The sequence below is a fragment of the Falco naumanni genome, chromosome 6 (assembly GCF_017639655.2).
Source record: "Falco naumanni isolate bFalNau1 chromosome 6, bFalNau1.pat, whole genome shotgun sequence".
In the NCBI taxonomy this organism is placed as follows: Eukaryota; Metazoa; Chordata; class Aves; order Falconiformes; family Falconidae; genus Falco; species Falco naumanni.
In genome coordinates this window covers 60,339,863-60,353,338 of record NC_054059.1, presented here as the reverse complement: position 1 = coordinate 60,353,338, position 13,476 = coordinate 60,339,863, and positions in this window count along the sequence as shown.

Here is a 13,476-nt window from a genome sequence, read left to right as displayed (position 1 = left end):
AGGCCACATCAAAGAAAAGAGAGTGCTATACAATTACCCTGCCATATATACTGCTCGTGTATTTGCCCCATGTTGAAAAAGCTACTTTAGAAACTCTTGAAAAGTTTAAAAAGATACAGCTTGGACAATTTATTCTCTCTTCTACAATCCATCACCTGCTTAATCTTTTCTATGACGGACCAGGATCTCCTTTTAAGCGATGTGATTGCTTCAAAATCCCTTTGCAGCAAGGCACTTACTTACCTCTATTGGGTATGTAATGACTTAACTCTGGTGAAAGCTTGGTGACACCTTGCACACATACAAACGCCCCGCTTCAGCCTCCTTGTGACAACCACTGTGGCCAGAATGACACCTAAAAGCTGAACAAATCTTGAACACTGCAGCTAAGGCTTTCATTGGCAAAGAAGCTAGAATATATTAGGAGCTGTGACAAGGTACATATTATTGTGAAGGTACTTCATAACTCTAAAGACAGAGGCTGGCTGTTGTAATTTATATGTTTTTTTTCTAAACATTACCATGGGTGTTTTATCTCCTAGGTGAGGCCACGGCTGAAAAGTCATCCAGGTGAAGGTGACCTACAGCTACTTTAACATCCCTTCCTAATTCTATATGATGTCATCTGACCACAAGTCTTACCCCAGCCATGAAGCCATGTGAAAGAGATGCATTAGTAGAAATGAAGTAAATAGAAAAAAAAAACCAAACAAAAAACCTTCTTTGGAAAGTACAACACACTTTCTTTTTGTGTATAATCACTTTCAGTCCCAGCACTCAATCCAGAGGTAGGAGTGTGGAATCTCCTGTGCTCGCTTTGCAAACTAGCCATCTACCCCAAGAGATGGAGACAGCACTGGATTTTGAAACATGCTATGTGGCAAGACTATTGGTGTCTACTCCAGAACACAATTTCTCCATCCCAGTCCCCAGGCTGACATAATCCCATGTAGTCCATGGCAAGCACTCAGTGCAGAGGGGAATCAATAGGGTTAAATTTGCATTTCAAATTCAGAAATTGAAACTTTTTCTTTTGCAGGTCTTTTTAAGGTTCCTCAGGTGAAGTTGCTCAGACCTGGAATATTAAAGTGAATTCCATGAAGGTGAATCTTGTGTTAAGAAGGCAAATGGCATGATCAGTAAAGCAATAAACAACAAATTGGCTGTTTATCTGTAGTTACAACACATGCAGGACAAAAGAAAAAACGTGTCTGTTGTAGACTACCAATATCATTGATGGACCATAGGCAACAGAGCACCACCATGTACTTCCTCTAGTACAGGGAGTTCTTGCACATGGCATGGATTAGTACTGTCAAGACACATAAATAGGTATATACACACAGATCTATGCTCATTTTATTTTCTTCTGCTGAGTAGAGAACAGAGGCGAAGCTATTATGTGTACCCAGGGGCTACAAAAGGCGTATATTTTGCAAACAACAAAAGCAGAATGACAGCTCAAATTACCCTACTAGACTTGTGTGTGGGTCACACAAACAGAGGCTACTAGTGTGAGGACCCCAGGCAGGGTCAGCCTAATTAAGTCAGTCTGAAAAAACATTTAAGATGTTAGCAGGGCTGGGTTTATTCTACTTACAGTTCACACTGAGGAAATTTCACCACTGAGCATTATGAGGCAGGGAACCTTATACTCTCTCTCTCTGTGTGCTCAATATCCATGCTGCTTAGTTTGTGTTAACGTTGTATACTGAAAACTTCAACATAACCTGCCTGATAACAGTTTATTCTCTGCCTCCCCACAAGGGGATTGCTAAAAATACTCAAACCCACACAGCAGATAACAAGATCGAGGGTGCCAGGATACTCCCAGTCCTTGCCACTCTTTCCATGGAGGGTCCAGCAGTATGCTGCTCCTACCACTTCATGTGCAAATTGTTTACTTTTCATTTGCATTGCTGAGATGGCAAGGCTGGTTGCTCTGAGAATTTGGTGTCATTCTGCAAAATCTGCCCTTAGAAGAAAAGCTCCTACACTCATTCCAGCAAAAGACTTGAATGACAACAAGAAGAAATAAATTCCTTCCCTACCTTATTTTTCACTTGTAGAACTTAAAGCTTTTACTCCAACTGTGCTAAGTGCCCTGCACAAAAGCGTTAAAGGGAACAACTCGTACCTTGTAAGAAACAATTTGTTTTAACAGTCTAACTAGGCATGAGAGGCAGTGGGGAGGGCTGCTATTATGGCTGCCTATTCTGTGGTACAAAGGGATTTGGTTAATTAGCCAAGACTGTGCCAGAAGTCTGTGGAAGATGTGGGAACTGAACTTGGCTCATCTGAGACATTCTTAGTGCTGTAATTATAAGGTCGTGCTTCCATAGGGGTGAACACCAAACATTTTATTAGGCATTTCTTCCTCTCCAGTTCTGTCTCTGGGCAATTTCCCCCTCTCTTCCGCCCAAGTCTCTCTTATTACAAAGTTTGTTGGTCTTTTATTGATCCTGGGTACATTCTGCAGGTTTGGAAACTTTTATTTTGATACGCGGGAATTGCTTATTGATAGATTTCAGGACTATTTTAAATTTCATTGTTATTCTGGTCACTCTAGTTGAAGAAATCCCTAGCACGTAGACTAGGGAATAGATCAGATAAATATAGTGGACTAGTAGAATACATTCTAGACAATACAGAAAGTATTTTTCCTACTTGCTCCAGCAGCATAGAAGTTAAATAACTTGCCCAAATTCATACATCATTTACAGCACAGGTAACAACTAATTTACAGTTCCTGTGTTTCTAACCATCAGTAATGGTATTTAATTTATCCTTTCTGGAGGCCTGACTGGTCTGTTGAAGGGTTCCCACACATGTGAGCGTGTTTGGATCTTTCCATTAATTGATCCCTTGGTTTTATATATAGAAACACTTTGCATCAGTGATGATGGCTACTGTAACATTCAGATGCTTCAAACATGGCAGCTTCTTTGCTTTGCAGAATCACTCACCTCTTAGTGGGATAGTCCTGAGAAGTTTCTAGTAGCTCCAGTTAGCCTGTTCTCACTTAAGAAACATAACATATGTCTGCTCTGGAAGAACAGTGACGATCAGAAAGGCAACACTGAAAGGGAAAAGCTGATTGTGAAATCTCTTGGACATTTTCCCTATCCACCTCTGAGCAAATCCATCAAAAGCCCTCTTGGGGTTCATCAGGAAGGACAGCTGCCAGAGCGGATTGTGAGAGAATCAACTTAACTTACCGTGCTTCTGCTGAAATCCTGTCTGAGGCTCCTAATTTATTCACAGATAAACAAAACACTCTTTATGGCCTCACATGCAGTTTTGACAGATGGTTCTTAGCATTCAACACAGGTGTAAAGAGACAGAGATAAATGGATCCGTTCTCTTTAATTCACACACACACTTGTGACTTTTATCTCTATCTGAAAAGCTCCTCAGGCTGTCTATCTGTTTCTTGTTCCATCTATTAGACAGATCTTCTTCTATCCAGATATTCACTTTATTGTGCCTTTTAACAGAAGTTCCTCCCCCTGGAATATGCAATGTTCAGAGCATGAATCATACATATCATTAATATCTGATTTAAAAGTAAAATAAAGTTTAATTATGAATGCTCAGAGTTCTTGGCCCAGTGGAAAGTCTTATGAAAAGGAAAAAAAATACCTATCCCCTATATAAAAAGAGGTTGTTTCGTTTCACATTCCAAGTAGTAATGATTAGATAAGTTACATGAAGTTAAATAGTGAAAGAAGAGAGCAGGATGGAAATGAAAGGGGTCTTTTTTAATACAGAACTTTTCCTATCCTAATAAGCATCTTGATGGACTTCCTTGCTCAAGTGAGCAGCTAATGTGCAGTACAGCACCTGGGAGAAGTTCCATGTCATACTCATATTTTGCAAAATTTCTTATGCCATAGGGAGCACTGCATTCTTCAGTACCTTAAGTAGTGTCACATTGTTGGAAACTACAGAGGATGAAAAGCAAAGAAAATGGCAGAGCAGTAAAAGAGATGCCTGGTACTTTGCCATTAACTTATATCTTAGGGTGCACAGAATCTGGAAGGTCAAAGTACCTCTTGCCATTAAGAAGGAGGGCTCCAGAAACAGAAAAGCAAATAGGGCAAACGGGATCTTTGCAGTAAATTTAATGATGTACTCGAGCAACTTAAAAATAGAAAATAAATCAACAACTTACCTCTGGTCTTGTGGTGAGTACACCAGTAGTCCACACCTGTTTGCTTTATAATGTTATTTAAATTTTTGCTATAAGGCAAACCAGTATTGAGTTTATGTCAAGATGCCCTAGACCACTATCAGCATTAGAGAAAGTTTTAGTCAGGGGTACCAGGCATGAACTTACCCCAGATTTCAAACCAGAAATCATATTGACTTAGCAGAAGTTTCCTGCCTGTCTTGTTTCATTTTTTTTTTCTATTATGTTATATTGCTATCTTTGCCGAAGAGTTAAAAGTATGTCTTCTTCTACACTCATGGTTTGGTCAATGGAATATGAAAACCTAGCTGTGTCTTAGACCTGAGGATAGTAGTGTATCTGAGTCCAGTCCACTTCTGTCTCTTCATTAATTTGGCTTAAATGTGTTACAGAACTGATTTCAGTTGATCAACATCACCACAGTGATGTGCCATACAATATAATTCCTCTCCTAAGTTTTTAGGAAGCTTTGTAATTCATTGCAAATTGGAGGGGTTTAGTCAGGATTTTGTAACGCTGCCAAATGCACTTGTTTGGGATTTGCTAGCACTCTTTTGCCTCCACAAGCTATCACCGCCGTACAAACTGCAGGAAAATGTAGCCATTGTCTCAATAAATGGGGTAAATTTACTGAGATTATTTGAAGTTGGTGGATCCCCAGGATCCTAACTGGAGAAGCAGGCTGTGCTGTCTGGGATATTTCCTCCTTTCCCTGATTACTCAGAGTATCTGATAACAACCAGTATTGATCCTGCTTCTGGTGATGGTGATAAAAAAAGATTTCACTGACTCTAACCACTGCCTTTGGCTGAGGTATAAGGCAGGAAAGAGGGAGAACTGATTATATGTGAACAGAATCAGTCTGTGCAGTAAGAAACATTCTCCGCATGCATTTTACAATTCTTGCCGCCAAACTGTTTGAACTGCATTTCCAAGAATTTCTGATGACACTATCCAATCATGTTACCACTAGATTTTAGAATTCAGAGAATTTCTTCTTTTATTTCAGGATAAATATTTAGTGGCTTGTTCTACTTGCTCTGCCTGAATGTCAATGTTAGTTAATAAAAAACAAAATAAAAATCTAAAAACTTCACACTTGAAGTGGGGTTTGCTTTTCTGTTAAAATTTGTCCAGAGCAAGTGAGAAGTTCAAAGGAAACAGCTCCCACAGGTGAAAATGAAACCTTTGAAATAACTGCTGATTCTGTTAGCTTGGGTAGAGAAGAGATCTTACAGTTGTGCTCCAGCTGCCTTCATGTGCCCTGCATTCCTCCCTGCAGGAAGAAGATGAGAAAAGTCAGGCAAACAGAATCTGACAGAAGAGGATGAAAAGGCCAATCTCAAAAGTTGCTGCTTGGTGTGAGGTTGCTTTCATGCTGCAGGTGGCTCAAGGAATGCCAAATTCTTTGAGATGGAGAAGGCCTGATATTAAAGTTAAAAGATAATAAGATGCAATCTTCTGTTTAAAATTCCATCTATAGGTTTGTGATTCTCTGTCCCATGTGTCCTGTCTTCTAACCAGCCTGTGTACAAGACTAGAGAGTTCATCTCTGCTCTGATGTAAATATAAAGCTTGGAAGTAAAAGAACATTCTTTACTTTGATTAAACTTGTGAAAAAGCACTGAAATCTGGCATACTGTAAACAGGGAGCACTTGAATGTCCTTTCTGATATTAACGTTTGGAAAATGGCAACATTATCTTTGCAAATATCCTGACTGGAATGGTCTTTTTCTGGAAATGTTGCAAAGCTTGTCCTCCCAGGCTCTTTTTCTCTCTGTTCCCTGTGGTTGCCTATTACGTGAAGTCAGAGTTCAAATGTGTATTCCCTGCTTTGAAATACTCTCCTGTGCAAAGATGAAAAATCAAACAGAAGAAAAGTTTTTATATTCTATGAACTGGTCCAGTGGTGACTAAGGTTATCTGGTGCCTTGCTGAAGAGTCTATATTATTAATGAAGTATCTGGAAACTTTTCTGTGAAGGAAAGGAGGGTGACAGAAAAGACTCTGATTATACATCCACTCTCTTTCTCCAGGCGTTTTGTGGAGATGAAATTTCCTAAGGTTGCACTGCCTTAGACTTACATTTCAGCTAGATGGAGAATGCAGTGAAACCTTTCCCTTCTGTGTGTTGCATATGTGCCTCAGAGGAACATGTTCAAACATAGAACCATACCACTATGCAAATATATCTATACAACTTCCAGATCGTAGCTGGCTCCTATACAACCACCTTGGAGTGTGGGCAGAGTAAGTTTTTGCCTGCCTCCAAACCACAGTGCAGGCATACCCATTCTTCTGGATTTGCACTTGCTGTCTTTGGCACAGAAAGGTGGTTTCAAGCCCCCATGCAAGCTGTGAAAGGCAGGAGCTGAATGCGGTGACCTTTTCAAAGCTCTTCCACAGCTCAATTGATTTCTTAACAGTTGTGGCTTCAGCTTCTGGGATGGAAGGTAGAGGCAGGATGCCAGCTAGTCAAAATTATAGGATATTGAAAAGGTTAAATCAGTCCAGCATCTTCATAACTATCCTTAACAAATGTTGTTAGGCAAAATAGTTCTGATTTCCTGTACTGCTGCTGTAGACAGCTGAAAAAAAGAAGAATCTTTTAGTGAATATGCATGATTGGAAAAAGAATAGAAAATGGTACATACACTTAACCTTTTTTTATTATAATTTGAAGACTGTACTCTTGTGGTCCTCCTGATGTGATATACCTGAGCTGCAAAGCAGCATTTGCATAGCTTTTGATCTTACAAGTGTCTTCTACTTTTATGAGTCTGATATGATTTGATGCTTCATTGGTTTTGACTTATAAATGGTAGTTGCAAATCCTTTTATTTTGGAGCTGAAGTTGAAAAATAATTTTAGGGAGAAATAACAAGTAGATGACATTTTTGTGAGTGGAAAAATTGGCCTATCTCTGCTGGGGAGAGAACATTTTTGTGCAGAGTGGAAGACAATCTTTTTTGGGGTAGTCCCTGGTATGTTCTTCCTCTGAACTAAACTCTTTGGTTTTTTTAAAAGGGAAAAGTACCAAGACCTTTAAGCCAAAGAATAAAAAAATGGTGGCTTAGGTAGCCACAGTACTTTCCCCCAGAAAGACAGGATTATTTTTTTTTCTACCATGCCTTACTGAATTATCAGAGATTTGACTGCTCTTGGCAAATATTTGAGGTTACTTGGTTGTCTTCAAAGTTTTGTTCATGTATAGGGAGTATGGTTTGATGCAAGCTTGACTAAATACATAATGGTAGAGTCTTTTCTAAGAAAACTACTTTTAGCATCGAAACTATGCATAAAGTCAGAGAGTACTGTTAGAGATGACAAATTCCTTTCAATATGCTGACATTTAAAAAGCAGGCATACTATTCAGTATGATTTTCAATTTCTGAGCTGCAGCAAACGCTACATCCTGTGAGGGCTTTGTTACAAAATGCTCTTAAGAAGCAATTTGTAAGAAGTTCTTCACAGGATTTAGTGAAGATCTGTAGCAGAGTAAGGCACTCTTGCACTGCTTACCTATGCTGTGAAAGGGACTGCAGCTGTAGTAACAAATACAGGTAAGCAAGGAGCAAGTAGCTAGGGTCCAAGGCTCACAGCGTGCGGACCAAGCCAGCTGAATCAGGAGGGAGATTAAATCAAGCACTGTAAATTACCTTTTTACTTTTACTGTGAGTTAGCTTTGGTAGGTTCAATGAAGACAGGTTTCACATGTTTGATTCAAGAACAAAATAGGAACTCAAAGGTGACCTCAGTAAGTTTGTTGTTTGGGAGTGAACCTATTTCATCTGAAGCTAGTAGGAGCTTTATGAGACCCTAAATAAAGATCTGGGACAAACTTCAGACATCTCAGCTTAAAAAGCTGGTTTGTGTGTTACAGAGATGCTAGTTCAGAGTATAATAGAGGGTATGTTTAGATCCAGGTGGAGGCAATGATGAAATTGACAGGTGCAATTATTCATGCAGCTGAGGAATAAAACAAAAACCTGCTTAACCAGGGATTTATGTGTTGCAGCTCAATTCTTGCTTGAGAGCGGTTTCAGCAACAGAATGCTGTTGACAGCATGGTGTTCAAGAGCATACCGTAGTGAGGCCACTCTGCCTATTTTTGTAATTACAGCATCACTGTTTAACAGGATGATGGATTTTGATATATACCTCTTGTGTACGAGCCAGTGACTGGGAAGCTGTAATTCAGCTTCAGTTCACTTAAGATTTTCTGTTGCAATCCTGTGTTAATGAAAGGGAGATTAATTTGTGCCATATTTTTGTAAGAATGTCAGAAAAGTTGTCACCAAAGGAAAGGTGCAGAAATCAGGCAAGGGTAGGAATTCTGCCCAATGAAAAATGCATCAGATTAAACTTTATTATTCTGAATGCAGAGATACTTGGTATATAGTGCCTGCTGGCAATGATCCTCGCTGGCTGAAAGTTAGTGCAGTCTGGCCTCTATGCATGGACGCAGGCACTGTGATTTGTTAATCTAAGAAATTTAGCACTTTCTAAATTTAAATTCTAAATGAAAAATATGTGTTATGTTTAAGACAAATCAAGAAAATCTTATACTCACCCTCTGGAAAGGCTGCACCTGGGCTGGTGGTGCTAAGTCCCTGAGGCTGGCTGGGGCTGTGTGCGACTGACGGCTCAACAGAGGACCTGCAGCTCAGGGAAATCTACTACAGAGACAAGTTGTAAGAAGCAAGGCTGGAAAAGCAGAAAATCCTCCTTTCTGCTTTCCTAGCTAAGGAAGAGTGCTAGGAGCATCTGACAGCCTCCAACCTGTGACTTAGACACCCGGGGTAAGTTGTTGCTTATAGCAGAAAACCATATAGAGCCAGCTAGTTGGAAATGTTAGATACAGAGACTTTGGTGGATTTTAAACTGCTGTTAATGAACATTGCCTAATGAGGCAGCTTGCAAGTCACTCAGTTAGTGAGGAGGAACAGTACCTTTAGTTGTGATAAGGGAGTGAGGGAAATGGGACAAAACCTGGTTTAGTTAAATGTTTTTAACTCTGCAGTTGTACAGATATGAACAAGGTTAAAGTGATAATTCAAAGAGCTTTTCTGTGTTGTTCATTGTGTCACATTCTCAGACCAGTGATGGGTACTGAAACCAGGACACTTCAAGTTCAGGATTGCTTGTTTCAGTTACTAAAGGTAAGAAAACTGCCCTGGCTCAGTAATACATCACATTTTTCCCCATTTGAAGCTCTGTAACTGAACTGAGATTCCATAATGGAGACACTTACAGAAATGAGAAAGCAAATAGAATACCCTCAACCTGGTACCTGATACCACATCATGTGTGTTTCTACCATGCTTATCTTCATGCAGCAAGTAAATTGTAAATAACCATTACAGAAGTAATTTTTAAGAGAAACTAACCAACCCATATGGTATGCATTTTACTTGCTATTACAAAGAAAAGCCTTTTGTAATGACTGTGGCTAATACAACATTCAAGAGCCTGTAAATTATTTTCTTTCACCAAGCTGAGGCGTACATGTATATGTAGAAATGGCAGTGTTCTGGCTCCTAATAATCTAGAAGCATAAAATGGATGTCAAGGTGTTCCATACCTTCGCTTAGGGCATCTGTCAGTGCTGCCAGAGCTGTAGAATGGTTCATGTAAAAAGCAAATACATTAAATCACAAACGCTCCTTTCCCTGTATGGAATAAAAGTATTTCATGTAATCCACAGCCGTGTTTACAATGAATGGGAAATGAATTTATGCATAGTGTTGAAAGGATCTCTGAAGCTAACGGGGATTAGGGCATGAATTTTAATCATTTAATGACTCTCCTTTTTTGGTAGTGGTGATTGCCTCCTTTCTGTTAAAAGTACATTACTTAAAATGTTAGTGTGCTGCTAAAGCAAGTACTCGTTCTTAATTGCAACACTTGTTTTAACATAGACATATCAAATATTCTGTGCCTAGAACTGTAAAACAGTCTTTGCTCAAGAAACTCTTCACTAGTACCTGCAGCAGCTGCTTTCTGGTACACAAAAATTCCACTTCCAAACCTCTTTCTTGGCATCAAAAGTTATGTATTTTCTTCTTTAATATTCTACTAGTGTTCAGAAGCACTAAAATGATATGCAAATAAAAAAGACATTTTATCAAATTCTTAATGGATCCAAAAGATGTCACAATACAGTGAAAAGATACTTTGGAACAATAGATCAAGGATTGTAAAAAAATTTACTTAGGTTTGGAAGCAATCTACAGCAGAACAAAGGAAACTCTTGGGATAGTCACAGAACTGCAAACGGCAAAGACAACCAAGGATAAAGGAAGAGGTCGGGTAAGCAAATTCAGAATAAAGGAGACATGAACCATATGTTCCTTTAGTCCTCAGTGCTGCTGGAGTGTATCGGTTCATCTGACATCTCTACTGTCCAAGTTGTTGTGCTGGCCAATGCAGCTTGATGTGAGTTTTTAAGGAAGTCAAGTTCCTTAAGGTAGGAACTACATCCTCAGGTAGAAGAGTTGGTGTCCAGGATGTTGCATGCACATTTGTGCACCTGTGGAGGAACATAGCATTCTAGGCCTGCCTTGTACAATATCCTTTCCTAATGTGTGTTTCACCACACTGCGTGCTATTGCATGTTAATTTTGCTGTTCCTCCAGCAGCTCGCTCTCCCAACATGAGGAGATAACTTTCTCCCTAAATGCCATTCAGCTTTCAAGTTAACAATACTTGCCATACGATGCTTCTTTGCATAGCTGATGGGCAAATCTGTGCTGAGAGGTACTAGTATTCAAGAGTCACTTCTCCAGCATCCCCTCTTCCCACAGTGCTTTGTCTCTTCTTTCACCTTCCAGCCTCAGTGGACCTACAGCTCTTCATCCTGCAAGACAGCAACAGTATCATGGTAGTAGTGACCACCAATGTTCATGCGAGGTTAGACCAAGACAAGTTGGTAGGTCTAGTGGTGACAGGATCTGTTCATTCATATCTTGTGAATAAGATGCAGACTCCTGTTTTCCAGGTAAGTCGTCTGCTTGAAGGCATGGTTTATGAGTAAATTCTGTCCTCCCGTAGCTCACCATGATATGAGAATTATTTACTTTAAAAAAAGAAAAAGAGAGGGGGGAAAAAATAAATATAGTGAAAAACAGAGGATGTTAGTTAAATTCTCCATGTTAACAAAATATGGCCTTTGGAAAAGGAACAGACACCATAAATATGTCAATCAGGGACACAAGAAGATAAGCTCAAAGAGAACAAAATCGTTAATGAGGCTAAACAGAAAATTACTGGAACTATGGGTGAACTATCCTAATTATTGTACTAAATCATCCACCCTCATGCAAAGGAAGGCCCCTAATAACAAAGCCCCCTCTCCATAGAACAATGGAGGTGAAAAAAACCCAGCACTGTACCTTTAAATCGAGATGAGACTTGTAAGAACCCATGAGAATGAAGTGTGACTAATTGCAATTGTAAACAATTGTTCAAAATGTATAAATAATTTTGCTATATGTTAAGATGGGCTAGCATTGTGGATTACCACCCAGCACCCATCTCTGCTCAGACGTGCAATAAACAAATATCTCGACTCTGGACTCTGTGCGTGGATCGGCTTTTGCACTCTGGGTGAAGAACACAGATTTGGGTTAACAACTGGGGAGATCGGAAATTAAGCTGAAAAAACCCTTTTCATTGCTCCCCTTCCTGCCTTTCTGTTCACTACAGACGCTGTGCCCTCTTCAGAGTTAGGACACAACCCTTTGACCTTGGGAAAGGCAATCTCCAAAGGCCGCCTTTCCATCTCTTTCCTCCTGAAGGAAGGCATAGGGGTGACTGCTGAAATACAGGGCAACTGCAGGAGTGCACAGTGTGGTGGGAAGCACAGCAACATTTCAAATATTCAGTGACGAAAAATGTCGCAAGCATTCCTGTGGTCTCAGTGCTCCTTGAGCAGATAAGTCAGCTCTGTTGAGACTCCAGGGTGGACTTAGCTTAACAGATAAAACCCACAAGATCAGTTAGGAAGTAAAGACTGAGATATGTTTATTGTCAGCAAGGAGCTTGCTTTGACAAGGCATTAGCTAACATTGCCGTGACTAGGTATTAAACATCAAGCTACACCCCATGATTCAGTAAACAGCTGTGAAGTTTCCAACTTCTGTTCCCTACATTGATCCAAATGAGCTACAGAGATCAAAATAGATTAGATAATGCCTTCTACCCTCACACTGATAGTTGTAATCAGGATCCATCCTGTTTGTATGTTCAGGTTGTATCCATACAGCATCTGACCATCCCCTTTTTCATAGCCTTATCTCCTTTACTCGCTCTTGGACTGGGTTCTACATGTTTTAGTTTTCTCCTTTTAAGTTTAAACTCATTGAAGTGGATGGATTTTACATGGTAAACAGCTTCTTTCAGGCCCACATTGCTCAGCACTTCAGCAAAGCCTTTACATGAGCTGAGCAATGCTTCAGCAAGACCCATAGTGAATACCAGAGAATTTTTTTTCTTTCATTAATATTGCTTCTACTGCTAGTGTAGTAAATTTTGCTTTGTCATACGTGCTTCAGCTACCATTTCCCTCAGCTGAGATACTCCAGGTGAAATCACTTACAAAAGGAAACAAAGAGGTTATGTTTACTCTAGCTGGAATTGATTCCTGTTGGTTGAGTAACATGTATGTATATTGTTTAACTTTCTGTTGTGTCTGTTTCAGGTTCTGTTTGATGCCTGGGCAACTTTAATTCTTCTTTGTTTCTTTTGACTTAGCCTAATCTCTGTGTGCATACACAACTAGAAATCCAGAGTATGATTATAAAAGTTTTTAATAATTGCTATACTAATGGTGTGTTTACAGCAAGAGGTGCCTGTTTTCAGCATTTCAGCAAATGAAACCTCCTCAACTATACAGAAAATTAGAGGCCACTTTTGCAAGGCGGGTGCATGCATGCTTTTGAAAAACACTATTAGCTCTCCTTTTTAACAAGGTGGCATTTACCATGTGTACAAGAGATTTGCATACTCCAGTCAGGAAAATCAAACCATTCTGTAGGACTGACTGTTTCTTGGCAACAGGATCAAATGTCCTATATGCCTGGTGTACCACCGTGTGCCTATCCATCATGAACAGAATGGCTTGTGTAAGTGGGAGTGGTTGTATAAAGGCATCCACAGTCAGAAGGGCGGTGTCTTTTCTGCATGTAGTTTAGAGAATGGCCCCAAAGACAGGATCCACCTGGGCTGTGGGGAAGCAAGGCTTAAGCCTTTGCTTTTGATTGTGAGGGAGCAAAGCTTGAGC